This window comes from Pinus tabuliformis, chromosome 2_1 (genome assembly GCF_031772625.1).
Source record: "Pinus tabuliformis cultivar Carrire ecotype Pingquan chromosome 2_1, CPIR1, whole genome shotgun sequence".
NCBI lineage: Eukaryota > Viridiplantae > Streptophyta > Pinopsida > Pinales > Pinaceae > Pinus > Pinus tabuliformis.
Genome location: NC_142299.1, coordinates 131,239,146 through 131,262,971, shown reverse-complemented (window position 1 = coordinate 131,262,971; position 23,826 = coordinate 131,239,146). Strand labels below are relative to the sequence as shown.

Here is a 23,826-nt window from a genome sequence, read left to right as displayed (position 1 = left end):
GATACCCCCTTTATTTTAATGCTGGATGAGTTTCCGTGTATCTGGTCTGCGTGTTGGTCATAAGGACGCGTCTGAAGTGACTGTGGGGCCTATCCTGTGACAGAGCCAGGCGAGTACTCATTTTCTGACCTGTGTGTTACTTATCTAGCTTGTGCATGGAATGTGGCAGACTTGAGGGTCATGTTCCCTCTTCTGTGACTGACTGTAATACCCAGGACTTGTGTTAAGGGGACGGAAACCTAACTAGTATGCCCAGACTGCTGTAATATCACCTCTGGAGCTGCGTGTCATCCAAAGGCCAAGTTCTGCGTGGATTAGACTGCTGGTGCATATTTAATCTAATTGGGGACTTGTTAGTTAAAGAGGGTTTGGCACTGCTGGCCGTGAAGTCCTTAGACTAAAACATGTGACTGCTGCCCTGGAAAGAACTGCTGAGCTGAATGTTGCCTAGCTGGAGCAAAGAACCAGGTTTCCCTAAACCATTGTTTTCTGAATGTATTTGCACAATGGAGAAATAAAGCTCTGATATTGTTATTTTTATTTGTAGTGAAACCTACATTCCAGATTTGTATAGATTTCTGAGTGAATAATTTAGAACAGTGAGTTCACTGGTGGTTATTCTGGGAATTATCATTGCCACTGTGTGCATTTAATTGAAGCGAAGTATATGAACAAATACTGATAGCAGAATACCCCTGAACTGTTGAAAAAAACCTTCACTGAAACTTTAATCACAAACCCAGAAATTTAATTAAAAACATCAGAGTTTCTGAGCAGAAATTTTAGACGATGATAGGTCAATGGGACTAAAAAGTACAATCAGTACTTCTGGTGAATCATCTTTAGGGAGAGAGAGAGAGGTACATATACTTGGCACTCCAGTCATAGGGGATTGCTGTGGCTATTACTTGGTGGCTCACAACAAATATCTCTAGGATTACATGCATCTCATCCAAGATGCACCTCTTACACACAATCACCAGACCTAATGTTCTTTGCGGTTCAGGATTTAAGGACCTAGCTTCCTGACATCGTGACAGGCCAGATAGTAACACAATAATTAACACTCCGGAAACCTATCGGCATATTTAAATTATCAATCAGGGAGCATGAGCTTTGAGTAGTTGCCCACTGTATATGCAACTACAGTCCTTAATTACTAAGATTAATTACTACAGTCCTTAATTACTAAGATTAACTACTACAGTCCTTAACTACTAAGATTAACTATGTTAACTTGTGATACTGTGTAACTACTTATAAGTTAAGCATGACAGATGGAAACAAACTATGAAATTCCATAGCACAGAAAACCAACGCATCTATTATTTGCATGCTGCTTGAAGAAAACTACAAAATAGCAAACCATTCTAGGGAAATAGCAACTACTCTAACCATTCAATCATAAAACCAATAACACAGTGCTGAAGACACTTAATAACATCAAAAGAAAGAAGATAAACAATCACTGCTGAATGAAAATGGCACAAGAAAGCACAACAGGTGAAAATGTAAATCACAACTACAACACAAATGCAACACAAAAAAGGTGCAATCATCACCTCTACCTTCTGAATGGCCCCTTCCTCAAAGCAGGGGAAGTCATTTCCATGGAAAATATGCAAAGGGAGACTCCACAAAAAAAATAAAATATCACAAAGACAAGGAGATAACATTTGTAAACAACTCAGCGACATACTTAACAGCCTGTTCAAATCCAGTCACACATAACCCAAGTATTCCATCACAATCTTTCATTAAACTGCCAAAACATATCCATTTACAAGCAAGAACTAGATCAACTAAAATGGCTATAATATGATAAATTGGCAATAGATAAGGTCCAAATGGAATGTTTGATTGCTCAGTGATTCAAAACTAAGGCTAATAAGGGCAATTCCAGAGCTCATCATACCACCCAAACTAATGTGTTGGACGCTCCTGTGCAACAAAAATCAAAATAAATCTCTAAATAATCTTCCTTCCATTCCTCAGTTGCTAGTTGTTCCTCCAAATATATCTTCTTGAAATCATACACAATAAAGTGTCGTACCAACCTTGCTGTAATACACTGAATATTTCATTATCTCCTACCATCTTGTTTGCTCCCAAGCTGTTCCATTCCTCAGTTGCTATTTGTTCCTCCAAATAGATTTTCTTGAAAGCATACACAATAAAGTGGGTCTTACCATCCTCGCTGTAATACCCTGAATATTTTACCATAATCCTATCATCTTGTTTGCTCCCAAGCTGCATTTATCCCACCTAGCCCTTTCCAGTCAGGAATGGGAGGCCGCAATAAGCGAAATCTGAACCGTAACCCCAGCAAGTTGTATCCTAACCTCTTGACACAGTCTGCATACATTTCTGCCCCGAGTAGGCTTGCCTGAAGATTGGGAAAGAGTCACGTTCTGTCCTCTTCAGCACTAAAGTAAAAACTCATCCCACCTGATCTCTGTGAAATTTTACACTGATGCAATAACTGAAATTTAATCTCCTAATTTATGCAGTTTAATTGTCTTCAGAAAATTACGGCAAATAACGATAATCTCACTACTGCAATCTTCAAAAATTTACATACAGGAAACTGAGAAATATATGCACACACAAGATAGATCAGACCAATATTTTTGGACAAATGTCCCAAGAAAAAACTTCAATGTGGGGAAACCAGTGTAGCAGATGACGGTTTATATTATTAATTCTTCAGCAATTTGATAAATTACAACTGCTTGCCTGAAGATGGCAAAGCTCCAGTAAATAATAATCTCCACTGGTAAAATAATCTGGAGACGAAAATTCTCCTCTGCAAATCAATCTGGCATCTTCAAGCAAACTCCCACTCCTCCCTGGCACTCACACTGCTGCCCAAAAATGCACACTGCTTGCTCTGGAAAATTCACACAGCCTCTGGGAATCTCTCCCTGCAAGTAAAACTAACTCCCTCTGCCTCATGAAGCTACTTGCAGTGAGAGATTCCCAGAGGCTGGAAATGGAATTACTGCTACTTTAAATGGAAACACTGATCCAGCTATATGCACTGGGTAAACTGGCTAGCTTGCACTAGCTGAATTGGCCTCCTTTTCTGCAGATAAATCAACCCCCTTTCTGTCACTGAAACACTGGAAAATCTGTGGAAATCTATGTTGCACTGGCTGTGGGGGGACCAGAGAACGAGTTTCAGGGGCATCTAGAGCGCACCACCAAATTTTCAGGGGACAGCGAAAAAAAAAACAAAATAAATAAATAAATACATATATATATATATGGAGTTGTTTTTAGTGCGACTTTTTGGAGTTTCGGGTGACGGAATCTGGTGGAAAAAATTGTGATGAAATCTTGATTTGTGTTATTTAAATTAGTTTTTTGAGTGTATATATGGATTCAGCACCTGAAAACCCCTTAGGGCACATCTATTGTGTAGGGTTACCCATCAAACTTGTGATTCTAATGAATTCCGGCTGGATTTTAGAGAAATTAGACCGGAAAAATCCACTGAAAAAGGTTCCAAAAAGTCGCACTAAAGACAACTCGTATATATATATATATATATATATATATATAATTTAAATATACCATATGCTTAACAATGAACATGAATGATAAGAATAACCATAACGAATTTAAATAGTCATTGAATGGTGATGGCCTAAACGCAACTCTGAGAACAGTGAGGCGGCCCGCAGCTCTGATAATAACTGATGGCGCACAACTTTGAAAGGATGTCAGAACTCTGGCAGTCGAACGAGGTTGAAGAAGGCAGCAGCAAAAGTAAAACGAGGTCAAAGGTCACATCAAAGAGAGAGGGTTTTGTTGCTCGAGGGATTCACCTTTTATATTGGAGAGTGCGCCATTTTCTGAGGGATGGCTAGACGTTCCCTAGCAGTTTCAAAATCCACAAGGGACAAAATGGGAACAGTTGTAAAGTCCACACGTCCCCAAACTCATCCCCACCCAAACTAGAATGTTCCCAAACAATTCCTAAGTCCCCGAAACGTCAAAACTTGCAGAACGAGCAGTTTTTTCAGGGGGACAGGTCCCTCTGCAACATAGGTGGAAATCCTCTCCAGAAATCTCCTCCCAAATCTCTATTGAAACCCTTGTTGTCGGTGTCTCCCTCTGCTTTAATTGTGCCCTTGCTGATTCTGCAACTAGGTAAGTCGAACTGCTCAAATGTGTCTCTCCAACCCCATTGATTTGCTCTTATAATCAAGAAAAGAATATTCATCGAGGACTCTTTGATTATAATACAATCTACGAACAACAAGACTCCTCTAACATATGGCAAACTTGCCAAGATCATACTGAGAATCAAGAATGAAGTAAATTGCTTTGAAAACATAGCATACTATCACGTTCTCTGAGAACACAATGACAAGGCTGATAATCTCTGTTGGGTGTGTGATATATTCTTTCCACGCCTCATGGGGGGCAGACCCAAAGATGGTGGGCAGACCTACCCATGGTTTTCGTGCATGGTTTTTAGGCACGGTGGTTTTTGCCCATGGTATTTGTAGATCCCGTCAAGGGAACTATGTTTATGTTCTAACCCAGGGTTAGTGGATTGGGGTTTATGAATGCTTTGCCACATATATATATATATATATATATATTGTAACAATGAAATGAACATAATGAAAAATCAATATGGTATTCCCGGTTTTGGGATCCAGGGGAAATCTTTATGTATATTTGTTTTATGTTCTCATCATTGTATATCTTTATGTTTTAAGGATTCGTTTGTAGGTAATTTCAGTACAGAGTTAAAACCTTCATTTGGTATCAAAGTTTTTTCAGCTTCAAGTGGACGCCTTTGCTGCTGAGGGGTTTTGCTTGGGCCTATGGTAGACTCTGTTATAGTGGGAGATCTGCGGGATTGATTCTTGCAGTGAATTAAGACGGCAAATAGTGGAAAGATAGAGATCTAGAAATTCAATGGACAGTTTTGAGTTGTGGAAGCTCAAGATGGAGCATCTGTTGGTGGATAGAGATCAGTGGATCGTTGTAGATCCAAGTACGTCACCAACAGGAATGTCAACAAAAGACTGAGCAAAGTTAGATGGGAAGGCGAAGATAAAAATACGATTGTGTCTCTCAGATTCAGTATTGTTGAATGTATCAGGGGAAGCTACGACAAAGGCTTTGTGGAACAAGTTATGGACTTTGTATCAATCTAAGTCTGATGAACAAATTGTTCCGGCGGAAAAAGTTGTATATCCTAAGGATGAAGGTTGGAGACTCAGTGACAGAGCATCTGAACGCCTTCAATACTATGGTAAGTCAATGGTTATCTATTGATATTAAAATTTCAGATTAAGATAAGTGCATGAGGCTGTTGTGTTCTCTACTAGATTCGTGGGATAGCCTGGTTGTTGCTATAGGTAGCAATACAACTACCTTGAATTTTGATGAAATAGTCTCGTCCTTTTTGTCGAAGGAGATGAGATGGAAAAATATGGAGAGCCAGAATGGGGATGCATGTTTATAAGAGGATGGTCTCAGAACAAAAACAAAAATTAAGTCCTCAAGTGGGAGATCTAAATCTCCAAAAAACATGTAAAGGTATGTTGAAAATGTGGAAAAGTAAGTTATTACAAAAAGGATTGTAAATCTAAAACTCCTGAGAAACAAAAAGGATCTGATGATGCTCCTTCTGCAGAAACAAAAACCACCTCAGATGAAGGTGGAGATGTGTACTTGGTTTCTTCTTCAAGTACACACGTAGATCATGAGGCATGGTTGATTGACTTAGTTGCATCCTTTCACTTCACACCTCGTAGGGAGTGGTTCTGTGAATATGAAAAATATGATGGTGATGATGTCTTCCTAGGAGATGACAGGAAGGTTAGAATCATAGGATGCAGAAAAGTCAACTTCCTTGAAATTGCAAGGTGGAAGGATTAGAAGTTAGAACACTTCCTAATGTGTTCTGCATATTCCTGCATTGGCTAGAAATCAGATTTTTGTAAGCAAGATGGATAATACAAGTGTAAAAACAGTGTTCGAAAAAGATACCTGCAATATGGTTCAGGGAGCACTAGTATTGATGCGAGGAGTTCGGATTGGAACTTTGTACAAGCTTCTAAGTAGCACTTTTATTGATGGGTGCAATAGTTCTATGGTTCTTGAAAGTGGAGCAGAAAATTTAGTGGTCTCTAGATAAAAGACTATGTTGTGGCATCAAAGACTTGGTCATATTGGATAGAAGGGCCTTCAAATAATGCATGGTAATGGTATTGTAGAAGGTTTGTCTAATTTCTCTCTGGATTTCAATTTTTGTGAACATTTTGCATATGGGAAGCAAAATCAAGTTTCCCCTCTAGTGCTAAGAGGTCAAAAGGGATACTAGAGTTAGAGCATAGTGATGTGTTTGGACCTGTGTCAGTTCCATCATTGGGTAAATATGTGTACCATGTCTCATTTATAGACGACTTCTTGACGAATACACGGATATATTTCCTCAAGATGAAATCTGAAGTCTTTGACAAGTTTAGAGAATTTAAAGCTTTGGTGGAAAATCAAACAGAGTAGACTACCAAGGTACTGAGAACAGATAATGTGGAGAGTTTTGCAAGAAGCAATTTGAGGAGTTTTGTAAGAAGTGTGGTATAGCATGGCAAAAGACTACTCCATACACCTCAGCAAAATGGAGTTGCAGCCTTTGGTGGAAAAGCAGACAGAGAAGAAGATCAAGGTATTAAGGACAAATGATGTGGAGAGTTATGCAAAAAGGAATTTGAAGAGTTTTGTAAGAAGTGTGGTATAACACGGCAGAAGACAACTCCATACATACCTCAGCAAAATGGAGTTGTAAAAAGAATGAACATGACATTGATGGAACAAAAGAAACATGCTCAGTGGTGATGGATTAGGGTTGGAATTCTGGGCAGAGGCAATGGATACTACATGTTTCCTGTTTAACAGATCACCTTCATCAGCGTTGGAGGATAAGACTCCACATGAGGTGGACTAGTAAGAAACCCACTCTTTCACATCTTAGGGTATTTGGTTGTGATGCATATGTACATGTTTCCAAAGGAGAAAAGAACCAAGTTGGATAGAGATCTGAAAGGTTCATCTTTAATTGGTATAAGGATGGTTTAAAAGGTTATAAGTTTTGGAACCCAAAAACAAGGAAGGTTGTGTACAATCGAGATGTGGTGTTTAGAGAGGTGAAGGATGTTATTAAACAGGAAGTCCTACCAAAGGAACTTGAGAAGTTAGAGTTTAAACTAGAGTCTGATCTTGAGGAGATCAATTCGAGAGAGAAGGCAACCAGAGAGGTATAGTCCATCAACATTCTGTTCAAATTTTGTTTTATCTATCATTCATGATGATCCCAAAATTGTCCGAGAGGCAGTGGATTCAGAAGATGGAAAACTCTAAAAGGAGGCCATGATTGAACGTTGGTCAAAGTCAACATTTAGCCTCCATTTATGTGCCCAAAAATGCAGCCTTCCCAAACAGAAATACCTCACCTAAAAATACAATCAGACAGGTCAACGTTGTTAGTCAATGCATGGTCAAATTGTCCCAGAAATTTCAATCAACGCAGCCAATGCCCAAAATAGAAATTTCATCCTCCTTTCCATCACACGTGTGAGAGAGAAAGTTGCCCAACAATGCATACCCAATCAATGAGGAGAGAGAGATATGTGAGAATGAGTGTGTCCAAATGAGGCTAAGGCATCATGTATTTATAGCAAACGTTGAGGATGAATAGACGTGACTGTTGGACTTTTGTGCCTAAATAAGTTTGTTGGCCGACCTTGACAATTTGTCCATAATCAAAATAAATTCATAACTTCATTTGTACATGTCGAAATCGGGAGATATTTAGATCAATCCTACACCTCTCGAAGAGAGGAATCCAAGAAAAATATCAGTTGTCATACATAAGATGACCCATGTGGAGTTTGGCCCTAGTTTCCAAAATTAACACTCCCTCTCAACTAGGGAGAACTCTATCTGCTAATCCATTTGACAATCATATGTGAGGATGAGTGTGTCCAAATGAGGTTAAGGCATCATGTATTTATAGCAACGTTGAGAATGAATAAACATGATTGTTGGGCTTCTGAGCCTACATAAGTTTGTTGACCGACCTTGACAATTTTTCCATAATCAAAATAAATCCATAACTTCATTTGTACATGTCGGAATAGGAATATCTTTAGATCAATCCTACAACTCTCGGAGAGAGGAATCCAAGAAAAATATCAACTGTCATACATAAGATGACCCATGTGAAGTTTGGTCCTAGTTGCCAATTTTAACACTTCCTCTCAACTAAGCAGAACTCCATCTGCTAATCCATCTGCCAATCTGTATTAATCTACCATCAATTCACTGCACTGCTCTGTTATGTTGAACTATGAATAAGAAGAAGTGATCAAGAATGTATCATACCATTCTCTACAGACCCAAAGTCAATCCCAATCAAAAGAGTGTCTCATACCACTCTTACTGACCCGAAGTCAGTTCCAATCAAAAGAGAGTGTCTCATACCACTCTTACTGACCCAAAGTCAATTCCAATTGATCCCAGATCAATATCAATCATCCTAGCATAGGGGGTACAGTAGTACACAATGCGTCCATCAGTAGTACTATGGTCCCTATCCTCATTCCCCTACTCATTGACCAAATGAGAGGTACTTCCAATGAGTCCCAAGCTACATGGGTAGGATGTCTCAGCAGGAGAAGGATGAACCACTCATCCTGCCTACATGTTGTGAAAATTTCTGAATCTAACACATCAGAAACCCCTACTGCAATATGTTGGTTTACTATCTCCTACTTGTTCTTTACATTAACAAGTTATTTAATTACATAAACATCGAAGTAAACACTATTGCAACCTACATAAATATACAGATCATGAACTGAAATAAACTGAGACAATAACCCAAGGAACACCATTATTTTTGGAAAATCGTCCTCGGAAAAACCCAATTCAAGAAAACCGGTGCAGCATATATGAGGGTTTTATTATTAAGCAGATTTATGAATACAACTAGGGTGCCAGAAATGGTTCACTCTTCAGAGAATATCCTCGGCAGTAGTACCTCTATCCAGAGGAAAATATTCTGGCAAATCAGCAACCGAATGAACAATCACACAGTGACTTTGGTTGTTCCTTGTGCTAGACAATGAAAGATGCTCCAAGCACTCCTCTAGAACTGCATCACTCTTCAAGAACTATGTCACCCTCTCCCGGCTCTGCGTCAGTTGATCTGCTCCCAGTCTGCCTCACAGACACTCCTAGTGCTGCCTCTGAAGCCCTCTTTGACTTCTACGTCAGCCTTTGTGGCTTTTGTGTCAGCCTCTACGGCCCCTGTGTCCTCTATGCTAGCCTCCTTAGCCTCTGCATCAGCCCTCCTAGGCTCTGTGTTACCTCTTCCAACACTTTGTTGCCTCTCTGATATGTATTCTTCAGCCTTGGATCGAAATCCCTTGCTAAACTGCCCCTCATTGCAACTAATCACTAACTCGATTTCTCAGCAAACCTTGCACCAGAAAAATGAATTCTTGATCTCTCTTGGTGTGTCTCCAACTGACCCTCAAGCCTCTTCTTATACTTTTCCTATTGATGATTCAACGGTCGAAATTAAGTCCATAATCAACGGCTAAGATTAGAACTGGCTTGATCCTCGTCACTTAGAACTTTCTCACCCATATTATATTAATACACATTAATATTTTAATTTTCCCAAGTTTAGACTTAGGAACTCATTAAAAATATTAATTATTTTAATATATCTTCATCCGGGTGGAATTTGTCCAAACGATTTCTGGGTCTTGGAGATCTCATGTGCCTTAGCCTCTCCACCAAATTTCATGGCTAGAGCACATCTGATGCTACCCAAAAATCAACACTCTTAGCAAGGAATGTGCTCTAGCAATGCTTCACCATAGAAGCATCACACTGATATTCCGCATCGGTCCTCTGCGTTGATGCTTGGCCTGTTGCCCCACATCCACTGCACTACTGCTTTTTATACTGTTGCCCATGACACTGCCACTACCACTGCTACATCTATACTGCAGCTCCCTCTCAAAATGCTACATCATACTGCCCACAGCACTGCCATTGCTAACTACTACACTACAACTCAGTTACCGAGAAGTAAGTAACTGACTTCACCCAAACACTGACATCCTTGTCAGTGTGGAAGCCTCGTGATATTGAAGCTACCTCTATTGCTATCCTGTGCTCCCTCTGCTGCCACTGCGCTACTACAAACACCTATGTGCCTCTTGCACTATTGCAACCTCCATTATGTTGCTACAGACTTCTACACTCTAGCACTGCCTTGTCGCTCCATCACACCTTGCTCCACCCAACACCTGTCATCATGCTACTGTTGTTAAGGGCTCCCGTAGCCGCATGTGATCCAAGAGTTTGGGCACCTCAAGGATCATGCCCCCGTTTCTGTAGCCTCTAGACTACAGCGCTATGTCTCCCCACCTCCTCTCTAGAGGTGCATGAGCACTCATGGCACAATCGTGATCAGTCTCGACATCCTTCTCCGCTTTTGCTAGCGCTGCCTTTGAGTCAGAAGCTTCTCCCTTGCCTTTCTTCTCGGGGCATTGAGAGGCATAATGTCCTAGTTGAAGCATTTGACCTTGGAGATGTCTTTCTTCTTCCTCTTTTGCAGTCTCTGTTGTCCCGCAGATGCGAGAGTTGCATCCTCTTCCTCCTCTTTTATTCGGACTCCCTTACCACTACTCCCTGCCTTGGTCAATCTCCTGAGTTCTTCCTGTCGAAGAGCTACCCACGTCTCCTCCCAACCTAGGAGAGTTGCTCTGCCCAAAATGCCTTGGACAAACGTCTCCCACTCCTCGGAGACTGCATTTAGGGCAATCCTGACCATGAACTCTTGATTTGGCGTTTACCCCACGGAAGTAAGTTGGTCGCAAATCTCTTGCAACCTGATAAGGATGGATCTATCTGCTCCCCTTTCTGCATCTGATATGACCTTAGTTGATTCTCTAATAACATCTTCCACTGCATGAAAGAGACCTGGTATAAGGTGGTCAGGGTCTCCCACATCTCTCTTGTTGTGTTCTTCTCAGCAATATGTGGTATGACATGATCCTTGACCTTGTCTATGATCATGCATTTCGCCTTCGCCTAGGCCTCCTCATACTTCTCATTGGCATCAAGGTCAACTAGGACAGCTACTACTCTCAAGGCATAGTCCTTGATGCGATGTTTATCTAGGATTGTCAGGATCCTGGCCTTCTAGACGACAGGATTGGAAGCCCCGTCCAATCTGTCCTGATCCCTCAATCTATTCACTTCTATCTCGGTTCCTCTTCTAGACTCCCTTTGAGTCCTAACTTGCCTCCTGGAAATCCTCCGACCAACTATCGAAACACTCCTCTCCAATCCTCCTTTGTTGCTGCAACTCAAATCCAGATTTCTTGGCTAGAAATCCGTCGAGATAGTGCTTCCCTCTACCTTGGTTCAATCTCCTTAGACACTGTTCTGCACCGACAGAAACAACGTCCCACCAGCTCCTCAAATCAAAATCTGCACAGCTCCCTTAGCCTCGGCAACTAAAGAATTTGAGCCCTTTAGGCTTTGCGCAATCATTGCGTGGTTGGATTAGCTCCCTGGCCAACTGCGTCAGTTCTTCCTGGCTAAGAAATATGATGTGGCTCTGCGTAAGCCTGATCTACCTCCCTCTGCCTCTATGTTGGCCCTGATGGAGGACGCAACTACTGCGTGGGCTCCTCCCAGCTACTGCATTCCTCCTCTCCCAACTCAGAATGCTGACGCAGGCACTGCGTGAGCCTCTAAGTCACACTCTTTGCACTGCATTACTCCTCTTGCCTCTTCAGCTCTGGAACAACGTTGTCTCTCGGGACAGCAGATTCTCTGCTGCAAATTCTCAAATTTCTCCTAGCTGGTGTCTTTAGTCGCCTATGATCTACAATCACTCTGATACCATGTGAAAATTTCTGAATCTAAAACATCAAAAACCCCTACTGGAATATGCTAGTTTACTATCTCCTATTTGTTCTTTACATTAACAAGTTATTTAATTACATAAACATCGAAGTGAACACTATTGCAGCCTACATAGATATACAGATCATGAACTGAAATAAACTGAGACAATAACACAAGGGACACCGTTATTTTTGGACAATCATCCCCGGAAAAGCCCAATTCGAGAAAACCGGTGCAGCATATATGAGAGTTTTATTATTAAGCAGATTTCTGAACACAACTAGCGTGTCAAAAATGGCTCACCCTTCAGAGAATATCCTCGGCAATAGTACCTCTATCCGGAGACAAATATTCCGACAAATTAGCGTCCGGATGAACAATCCCACAGTGACTCTGGTTGTTCCTTGTACTAGACAGTGAAAGTTGTTCCAAGCACTCCTCTAGAACTGCTCACTCTTCAGAAACTGCGTCACCCCTTCCGGCTCTGCGTCAGCTGATCTGCTCCCAATCTACCCTACAAACACTCCCAGTGCTGCCTTTGAAGCCCTCTTCGACTTCTGTGTCAGCCTCTGTGGCTTTTGTGTCAGTCTCTACGGCCCTCTGTGTCCTCTGCGGTGGCCTCCTTATACTTTGCGTTAGCCCTCCTAGGCTCTGCGGTGGCCTCCTTATCCTCTGCGTTAGCCCTCCTACGCTCTGCGCGACCTCTTCTAGCACTTTGCTACCTCTCTGATATGTATTCTTCAACCTTGGATCACAATCCCTTACTGAACTGCCCCTCACTGCAATTGATCACTAACTCGATTTCTTAGCAAACCTTGCCCCGGAAAATCAAATTCTTGATCTCTCTTGGTGTGTCTCCAACTAACCCTCAAGCCTCCTCTTATACTTTTCTTGTTGACGATTCAACGATCGAGATTAAGTCCCTAATCAACGGCTAAGATTACCACTGGCTTGACCCTCGTCACTTAGAACTTTCTCACCCATATTATATTAATACACATTAATATTTTAATTTTCCTAAGTTTAGACTTGGGAACTCATTAAAAATATTAATTATTTTAATATCTCTTCATCCAAGTGGAATTTATCCAAACGATTTCTAGGTCTTGGAGATCTCATGTGCCTTAGCCTCTCCAACAAATTTCATGGCTAGAGCACATTCGATGCTACCCAAAAATCAACATGTCACCAAGGGGTATCATAGGGGAAGGCTGAACCACTCGCCTTGTACACAGCAAACCACTAGGGAAAGGTTGAACCAGTCACCTTATGGTTGCTCACCGCTCCAAGAAGTACCCTAAGCCCCCAGAGCTCAATGTCCATCTCATACAGGACCCTAATAAGAGGGTCTCTCCACGGCTCCAAGTCGTTCTCGGAAGGCCAAGAATTTGACCTTCCCTAGGGGCTTTGTCAGAATATCGACGACCTACTCATCAGTCCCAATGTGATAGAGCCTTATTGCTCCTCATTGTACCATATTCCAGATAAAGTGGTACATGATATCTATATGCTTGGAGCGATCATTAAACACAAGATTCTCTGATAATCGGATCCCACTCTGGTTATCGCCAAGGATCACGGTGGTATCCAACACATGTCCAAAAAGCTCACTGAAGAGCTTCCTCAACCAAACAGCTTCACAAGAGGACATACTAGAAGCTATGTATTCGGCCTCGGCGGTGCTCAAGACAACCGATTCCAGCTTCCTTCTCATCCAGGATATCGAAGCAGAACCCAATGAAAAGCAGCATCCATAAGTGCTCTTGCGATCCACCACACTGCAAGCCCAATCAACATCAAAATAACTATGTGGCCTCACATTTTCGGCTCAGTCCAAGAGTGATTGTGCCCCAAACATATCTCAGAAGATTCTTGGCAGCAATCCAATGTATATGATGAGGCTCAACCATGTATTGGCTCAATGTGTTCACTGCAAAACATATGTCCGGACAAGAGCTCACCAAGAACATCAGTGCTCCTATGAGTTGACGATACTCAGAAACATTTCCCAATTCAAATCCAGCAGCACTACCACAAACTTCTTAAAGTTAAGTTCCATCAGAGTAGTCACAGGGTTGCAGTCCACCATCCCAAATCTTTCCAATATCTTCACAACATATTTTCCTTAGGATAGGAAAATTTCACCTAGCTTTTGCCAAACCTCCAACTCTAGGAAATAGTGCATCGGTCCTAGGTCCTTCATCTCAAATTCAGAAGCCAACTCCCTCTTACATTTGAGAATGAAAGGCTCTGCACCTATCAGAAAGAGGTCTTCCACATAAAGTACCAGAATGGGAGGTTTATCATTTTCAACCTTAAAGTAAATGTTCGGATCAGCTTCACTTCTAGTGAATCCCAGCTTCATCAGATAGCTATCGATCCTCTCATGCCAAGCTTGGGGTGCTTGCTTCAGTCCATAAAGAGCTTTCTTCAACCTGCATACATGAGATTCTCGATCATGAACCCCAAACTCCTCGGGTTATTCCACATAGAGTTCCTCTTTGATTGAACCATGCAAGAAGGCAGTCTTGACATCCATCTAATGTAGGTTCCATCCCTGTGAGGCAGCAAGTGTTGTGATCAAGCGGATGGTGGTGTATCGGGCAACAGGTGCAAATATCTCATCGTAATCTACACCTTCTTTTGAGAGAAGCCTCGGGCAACAAAGCAAGCCTTAAACTTTCCTGCACTTCCATCAGCTCCATGCTTGATTTTGTAGAGCCACTTGGAGGTGACAACTGATATTTCCTAGGTCTAGGGACCACATCCCAAACATAATTCTTCATAATTGACTTGTATTCTTCATTCATAGCATCCTTCCATACTTGTTGCTTCATGACTTCTTCGAATGATGAAAGCTCATTTTGAATGATAGTGCTCATGGCGGTCAAATATCCTTGATACATGTTCGGCTTCTTGCTTTCATGGAAAGTCCCCCTTGGTGCAATGTGTCTCTCGCCATCTTCGAGGGTCTCCCTAAGCCATGAGGGTCTCCTCTTGGAGGAGGAAGGCTCATGAGGAGGAGGATCAATAGGATCCATAGGTTCATCAACATCAAGCATCGTTTCGTCCTCTTTTTCACCCTGATTTCCGGTGTCAACTTTTTTGTCCTTCCTTAGTATAAGAAGGTTGTTGATCTTTCTGAGGGCCATATCTTCATCGAAGGTGACATCATGACTTACCTCAACTTCCTTTTGACCAACCACATAAATACTATATCCCTTAGAATTTTCACAATAGTTCAAAAAGATTCCTTTCTTCCGAGATGCACGAGGCTTCCAAAAATCCTAAAATGGGAGACATCGGGTTTCTTACCAGTGAACATTTCTTCGGGAGTCTTGGAATCCAATGCTTGATGAGGGCATCGGTTTTGAACATACGCGGCAATATTCACAGCTTCAGCCCATAGAAACTTCGGAAGGCCTTGATCATGAAGCATGGCACGGACAGCTTCTACAATAGATTGATTCTTCCTTTCAGCCACACCATGCTGCTCGAGAGTGTATGGCGTTGTAGTCTCCCTCTTAATGCCAGCTTCTCTGCAATAACCCTGGAATTCATTGGATTCGTACTCAGTCCCATTATCAGTCCTCAATATTTTGATTTTCTTCTCGAATTGGTTTTCGATCAAGACTTTGAAGTGTCAAAACCAGGTGAAAACTTCATCCTTCTTCTTCAAGAAGTAGATCCAGGTCTTGCGAAAATAATCATTCACAAAGGTGAGATAATATAAGTATCCTCCCAAGGAATTTACAGGCATCATACGAAATATGTCAGAGTGGATCAATTGCAATATGTCTGTGATCTTGCTATTACTTGAGGGGAATGCCCTGGTAAATTTTCCTTCAGCACATCCCAGACATACACCTTCATGGTCTACTTCGAACTCGGGCATACCTGTCACCATCTGTCTTAGATCGAGTAGAGCCTTATAATGAAGATGGGTGAACCTCTGGCGCCATAGTTCAGATTGTAGAGATGTGTCACAATACATGGCTCCCAAAGGACTTCCACCAACTTGATACAAAGTGTCAAAACTAAACCCAAGAGTAAAAGCATCTTTAAAATTTATTTTCCAAACACGTACATTTCCATCGATAAAAGCCACCTTCAATCCTTTGTCTTCCATTACTGAAATGGATACCAAGTTCTTCTTGAGATCGGGTACATATAGTACTTCTTGCAAATGAATAGTGTTACCTTGATTCAATTGAAGGGTAACATCCCCTACTCCCTTCACGGGATAGGTGGCATCATCTCCAAAGATGATCTCCAAGTTTGTCTCCTTTTCTATCAAATTAGAGAGGGCTTCCTTGTACCAAGTGAAGTGCCTTGTGACACCACTATCAATCAGCCAATTTCCCAAAGTGTCCGGAGGAGAGTCAATGGAGAGGGCCAATATAATATAGTACTCTTTTTGCTTATTGTTAACAACATTAGATTCTTCATACCTGGAGTTCCTTGATTTCTTGGAGGGTCGACCATTTCCTTGATGTCCCGCATTCCTTTTTCCCTTGCCATTCCTTTGATCGTTGTTGTTGAAGTTGCCCCTGGAGTTGTTATGGTGGTCATCATCTCGAGGTCTATCCCTTCTATTAGGACACTCCCTTACATAGTGGCCAAACTTATTGCAAACAAAGCATTTTCCCTTCCTTCCATTTTTGAATCCCCATCTACCTTGACTTTGCTTCTTTGAACCTGCATTGTTCTTCCTCTTGGCAAGAGCGATGAATGCAGTGGGGTTGTTTCTATTAGAAGGCATTTCTTGCTCCACCATTCTTGTTTCTTCTTGAATGCATCTCGACATCAGTTTTTCAAACCCTGGAATTCGATCACTGTTGAGTATAGTGGTTCTAAATACATACCACTCTCGTGGAAGTCCTCCAAGGGTGGTGAGTGTAAGTTCCTTGTCAAGAATGACTTCTCCAATCAAGAATAGATCATTCTTCATCTCAATAATCCTCAAGAAATAGGATTGAATGTCCTCGTCCTTGCCCTTCTTAATATCCTTCAACTTATTCTTGAGAAATAGAATTTGATTCGCATTACTAACCTTGAACATGTTGGCCAACCTGTCATAGATCTCCTTGGAGGTCTTCAATTCAGAGATATAGGCCACCAAATGCTTTTCAATGGTATCCCTGATAATCTTCTTCGCTTTGACTTCAACCCTATTGTATTTGGTCTTCACAACAGCCGATGCATTTGAAGGAGACTCAGGGATTTTACCCTACACATAATCCATCACTTCTTTTTCTTCCAAGGTCAAATCAAGAGACATCTTCCATCCATGATAGTCAGATTTATCATGGAGCTTGTCTTTGGTGATTGCTCTTTCACTCTTGTTTGGGCTTTGTCTTCACCTCAGCTCTAATACCATGCTAAATTTAGGCAACAATGGTATGTTCTATGCTTTAGAGCAATTTTACTTCAATTTCTTTATTAGCGCAATATCAATATCTAGATTAGCAATCACATCAACATGATAGTAAAATTCAGATAGAACATAAACAGTAGAAGACAAGCCAAGACAAGAGGACACAAGATGTGGCACTAGCCAAGAACAAACCCCAATGTGGGGAAACCCTTGATCAATTCTTCTTATATTCTTCAATGGTTCAGCTAAGAGAGAGAATACAATTTACAAATCTGATAATTTATCACATCAGCAAAAGAGCCCTAACCAAAAAAGTCAACGTTGGTCAACACGGTAAATTTGACCCTCAATAAATTGGTCAACTTTAGTCAACTTCGACCTCCAAACAGCAAGATGAATCAGCCCAAAATCAACCCAATCAAATTTGGTCAAATAGCCAACCTACAGTCAGCCCTAGCTGCAGCCAACATTGGTCAAAGGCAACGTTTGGCCTCGATTTCTATGCCCAAAAATGCGGCTTGCCCAAACAAAAGTACCTCACCCAAAAACAAAATCAAACAAGTCAACATTGTTGGTCAACACATGGTCCAGAATTTCGGTCAATGCAATCAACGCACAAAATAGAAATTTCGTCCTCCTTTCCTTCGCACATGTGAGAAAGAACGCTGCCCAAAAATGTGTACCCAATCAATGAGGAGAGAGAGAGATGTGTGAGGATGAGTACGTCCAAATGAGGCTAAGGCATCATATATTTATAGCAAACATTTAGGATGAATAGACGTGATTGTTGGGCTTCTGAGCCTACATAAGTTTGTTGGCCGACCTTGACGATTTGTCCATAATCAAAATAAATTCATAACTTCATGTGTACATGTCATAATCGAATGATCTTTAGATCAATCCTACACCTTTCGAAGAGAGGAATCCAAGAAAAATATCAGTGGTCATAAACAAGATGACCCATGTGGAGTTTGGCCCTAGTTGCCAATTTTAACAAGTCGTCAGCTAGAAGGAAACCCATTGGTAGCGAATGGGTGTTTAAAAAGAATATGAATGCAGAAGGCAAGGTAGGAGAAATACAAAGCTCGATTTGTTGAAATTTGGTACCGGAGGACAGGTGGTTCTCTTAGGCTTTGATCTTTGGCCTAGGGAAAAGTGTCCAAAAGAATTTAATTTTTCTCCTAAAGTGACTTTATAATTTTATAAAGTTAAATCTAATTTAAAAGTGACTTTAAGTGATAAAGTTATTAAGTCTAATTTTAAAGTGACTTTTATAAAGTCAATGAAAAATTAGAAAGGAAAAGTGACTTTGGAAATAAATGACTAAGTGGGTCTTTATTAAAGTGGGGTGAATTAAAAAATAGAAAGTGAGATTTAAATGAGCATTTAATCTCAACCATTGATCTAAATCTATTTCAGCCATTGGATTTAGAGATCACCCAAAAGTCACTTGGATCACCCAAAAGTCACTTGGAGTTATATTAAAGGAGGAAAAGGAGGAAAAGGTCATTCATTCTTTTATGAGCAGATTGGGAGAAGGAGAGCAGGAGAGCAAGAGAGATTTCTGAGCAGGGAGGAGAAGGAGACAGCAGCTTGGCACACATTCCAAGGCAGCAGTTGAGCAGATTTGTACAGCTGATTCAGCACATAGTGAAAGGCAGATTTTTGCACAAAAATCGAGGAGCAGTTTGCTGATTTTTCTGCACACAAAACGGAGGTCGTACAGCATTTATTGCTGTCATGTTTGTTGTAATTTCCAGATTGCTGTGAGGCACGGGAAAGGAGATAAGTTGTAAATTTGCTTGCTGATTTTTTGCTGAATAATTCTCACTGTAAAAAGACAATTTTCAGAAATAAAGAAGAGCTCTCAAACTGGTTTTCCCCAAGAGTTGTAGGGGGTTTTTCCAGGGTCAAGTTGACCAAAAATATCAGTGTTTTAATGTGTTTTAATGGTTGTTTTTTATTGCTGATTTTTAATTCTGCAATTTCCAGCATTCTGAAAATTTCCAGAATTTGTGTTTTCAGCCATATTTATTTTTTTCAGTCTGTTAAATGTATGGTCATGGGAATGGGCATTTAACTACATGGGAGAAATAAAGTGAAACTGAAAACCGGGGTGGGAAAACATAAATTTTTACATGGTATCGGAGCTTGAGTGTTGAAGGGCAGTTTGGGACAGCAAAAGGAAAAATTACAGTTGCTGATTTTTCACTCAGAAAATTCCAGCAAGCTGATTTTTTCATAAACGGCAGTTTATCTTTACTACAGCAGTGCTATTTTTCAGTTTTAGGACAGCAGGATGTCATTGGGATTGAGGGTGGAGGATAGGCTGGATGGGCATATAAATTACAGCGTTTGGAAGGAGAGAATGCAGTGTATCTTTGAGGAGGCAGAAGCCTGGGATATCATGGTGCATACCGCACAGAACCCTGTTGTTGTGCCCAGTGATGTTACTCAGTTCGCTGAGTATAAAAAGAAGAACAATAAGGGTAAGAGGCTGATTCTAGACGGAATCAAAGACCATTGCATTCCTCATGTGAGAGGAAAGAGCAATGCCCATGAGATGTGGACAGCATTGTCCAATCTCTACCAGAGTACCAATGAGAACCGGAAGATGGTCCTGAAGGAGAAGCTGAAGAACATTAATATGGGGAATGATAGTGCAGCTGGATATCTCACAAAGATTACCAATGTGAGAGATGAGTTGGCAGCGATTGGAGAGGCCATTCCATCCACTGAGTTGGTGCGTATTGCAGTGAATGGCCTCCCCCGTTCATGGTTGAACTTTGCTGATGGGGTTTGTGCACGTGAGACCCTTCCCACATGGGAGAGGTTTTGGGATGATTGTATTCAGACAGAGATCAGGAAAGGACAGCTTGGGGCAGCCAAGCCAGTTGAGCAGGATGAGGACGTAGCACTGGTGGCAGGAGGCAAGAAAGGCAAAGGGAAGAAGCAGGCTTCCACAAGCAGTGGTGGGGGCAAAGGCAAAGGTAAAGGTAAACAAGGTAACTCACAGAAGGACTATTCCAAGGTGAAGTGATGGAATTGTCAAAAGATGGGACACTATGCAGTTGTGTGTCCGGAGAAGAAGAAGAAGAAGAAGGGGAAGAACCAGGACGTGGCAGCTTCAGCAGAGATTGAGGACTTTGCTGGTCGTTTTGACCGAGAGTTTGCGTTCACTATGTGTGAGTCCTCTAGTGCAGGATCTCCTGCCACACAGGTTCAGAGGGAGCATGCTTTTCCCTCGATTAGCGGAGCATCTTCAGGTATCTGGTATGTGGACAGTGGGGCTTCACGTCACATGACAGGAGTCCGGGAGTACTTCTCAGAGCTTTCAGAGAGTGGCATGATATTGAGGTAGTACTCGGTGATGACAGAGTTGTTAGAGCAGTTGGGGTGGGGACAGTGACATTTTAGAGGGAGTCCAACCTCCCTTGAAGGTGTCAGAGGTTCTTTATGTGCCAGGGATGAGGAAGAACCTCATATCCGTCTCAGCTTTGGAGGACAAAGGATATGAGGTACTGTTCAGGGGAGGACAGGTGTTGATGTATCCCGGGGGCACTCCAGTTGATTCAGCTAGAGTGATAGGTGTACGCCATGCAAAGGTGTACAAGTTTGCATTCCAACCCCTTTTGGCATTGAGCAGTAGTACCGACAGCAGAGCTAGCAGTTCTGAGCTGTGTGAGATTTGGCACCGCAGGATGGGACATATGTATCATGGAGCCTTGAGGACATTGCGGGAGATCACTACAGGTGTGCCAGATTTCAGTACTGATCACTTTGATACTTGCAGAGGTTGTGTGATGGGCAAGTTTGCCAAATCCCCTTTTCCCAGCAGTGACAACAGAGCGACGGGGATACTTGATTTGATTCATTCCGATGTGAGCGGTCGGATGTCTCATGTTTCCTTGAGTGGATATGAGTACTATGTGTTATTCATTGATGATCACTCCAGGAGGACCTGGATTTATTTTTTGAAGACCAAGAGTGAGGTCTTCAAGCGGTTTCAGGAGTTCAGAGCTCTTGTGGAGACTCAGACAGGTCGAAAAATCAAGTCCTTGAGGTCGGACAATGGAGGAGAGTACACCCTTGGAGAGTTTGTTGACTATTGTGCGGAGGCAGGCATTAGGAGGGAGTTTACTGTTCCTTACAACCCCCAACAGAACGGAGTTGCAGAGAGGAAGAACAGATCCATCATAGGGGCTGCCAAAGCCATGATACATGATCAGAGGTTGCCATTGTTCTTGTGGGCAGAGGCCTGCAACACAGCTGTTTACTTGCAGAACAGGAGTCTGCATCGTGCCTTGGGGCACATGACTCCTGAGGAGGCTTTCTCTGGGAAGAAACCTGATCTTGGTCATCTTCATATCTTTGGATGCATTACATACTCCTATATACCCAAAGAGGAGAGGACCAAACTAGAGCCCACCGCAGAGAAGGGTATCTTTGTGGGCTACAGTGAGACCTCAAAGGCCTTTCGGATTTACATTCCTGCACAGAGGAGAGTTGTTGTCAGACGGGATGTGAAGTTCGAGGAGGACAGGGCCTTTAGGAGGTCACGGGAGTTAGAGTATCTGGATCAGCCAGACCCTCAGCAGCAGTTGAGTCAGTCGCAGGGATCCAGTGGGCAGGGATCAGGAGGATCCGGAGGTACATCTATGAGGATGTCAGGTCCATCAATAAGCAGTGGCTCGCCGAGCCAGAGGGGTGGTGCTCCGGGCAGCATGCAGAGCAGTTCACAGAGCAGTTCACTAGGGAGTCCACTGATGGACAGTTCACACGGTACCTCAGCTTCTACAGGTTCAGGTGCAGGCAGGAGGACAGCAGACAGAAAGTCAGGAGTTCAGGCTACTGATGGTGATGAGGAGGAGGAGTTTCATTCTCCTATGGGAGAAGCATGCTCAGGGAAGAGGAAGCCCAAGTGGCTTCAGGACACCTTGAGAGATGCCACATCTGTTGTTGAGCCGAAGAGGCCGGTCAGAGAGAGTAGACCACCTGAGAGGTTCTGTAGCTATATGGCGATGGTTACCAGCATCCTTGACTCTAAGCCTTCTAGCTATGAGGAGGCAGCTAGCCAGCAGGTCTGGAGAGAGGCCATGCAGGAGGAGTATTCTTCTATCATGAAGAATGATGTTTGGGAGGTGGTGCCGAGGCCTGAGGGCAAATCCGTGGTTACTTCCAGATGGCTTTACAAGGTAAAGCATGCTGCAGATGGCAGCATTGAGAAATTCAAAGCGAGGTTTGTGGCTAGAGGGTTCTCCCAGGTAGAGGGAGTTGATTATGAGGAGACCTTCGCTCCCGTGGCTCGATATACTTCGATCCGCTCCATTATATCGATAGCAGCAGAGATGGGTTGGAAGATCCACCAGATGGATGTGAAGACCGCATTTCTCAATGGCTTCATACAGGAGGAGTTGTACATTGAGCAGCCACAGAGCTTTGAGGTGCATGGAAAGGAGTCCCATGTGTGTAGATTGAAGAAGGCCCTTTATGGCCTGAAGCAAGCTCCCAGAGCTTGGTACTCCAGGATAGATGCATACTTGCAGGGGATGGGTTTCACAAAGAGTGAGGCAGATCCGAACCTTTACTTTATTGTGATTGGTGAGGAGCCTCTCATTCTGGTGCTGTATGTGGATGACTTGATCATTACAGGTGCAGAGAGACTCATAGAGCACTGCAAGAGAGATCTTGCGGCGGAGTTTGAGATGAAGGACATTGGCTTGATGCATTACTTTTTGGGTTTGGAGGTGTGGCAGGAGGAGGGGCATTTCTTCCTGGGGCAGGGGAAGTATATTGTGGACATCCTTAGCAGATTCCACATGGAGGATTGTAGACCCATGTCGACACCGATGATCACCAACTGGAAGAAGCTTCATGCTTCGGATTCCGAGTTGGTGGATCCCACATTGTACAGGCAGCTGATTGGTTCCTTGATGTATTTGGTCAACACTAGACCAGATATCTGTTTTGCAGTCAACACGATGAGTCAGTTTATGTGTGAGCCTAGGAAGGTTCACTGGGTGGCTGCAAAACACATTTTGCGGTACTTGCAGGGGACAGTGGATTATGGTCTGGACTACAGGCAGGGAGATGGAGTGAGATTGGCAGGATACACTGATTCTGATTGGGCAGGTTGTGCTTCTGATAAGAAGAGCACTTCAGGGTGTTGTTTTGGGTTGGGTTCAGCAGTAGTGTCATGGTTCAGCCGGAAGCAGCAGTCAGTAGCACTGAGTTCAACGGAAGCAAAGTATATGGCAGCCAGTCTAGCTAGTTGTGAGGCTATCTGGCTTCGCAAGATGTTGTTTGGCTTATTTGGTCAGCCGTTGAGACCTTCAGTGATTTACTGTGATAATCAGAGTTGCATTAAACTCACGGAGAATCTAGTATTTCATGACAGGTCAAAGCATATCGGGATCAGATATCATTTCATCAGAGACTATGTTCAGAAGGGAGCTGTGAAGCTTGAGTATATTTCCACTGATGAGCAG

General features: G+C 42.4%; 1 protein-coding gene across 1 annotated transcript in view; it reads right to left on the bottom strand.

Annotated features, from left to right (window-relative positions):
• LOC149199118 (uncharacterized) overlaps positions 1-23,826 on the bottom strand; it is a 155,313-nt gene that overhangs the window by 88,078 nt on the left and 43,409 nt on the right. The gene's annotated exons all lie outside the window — the stretch shown is intronic.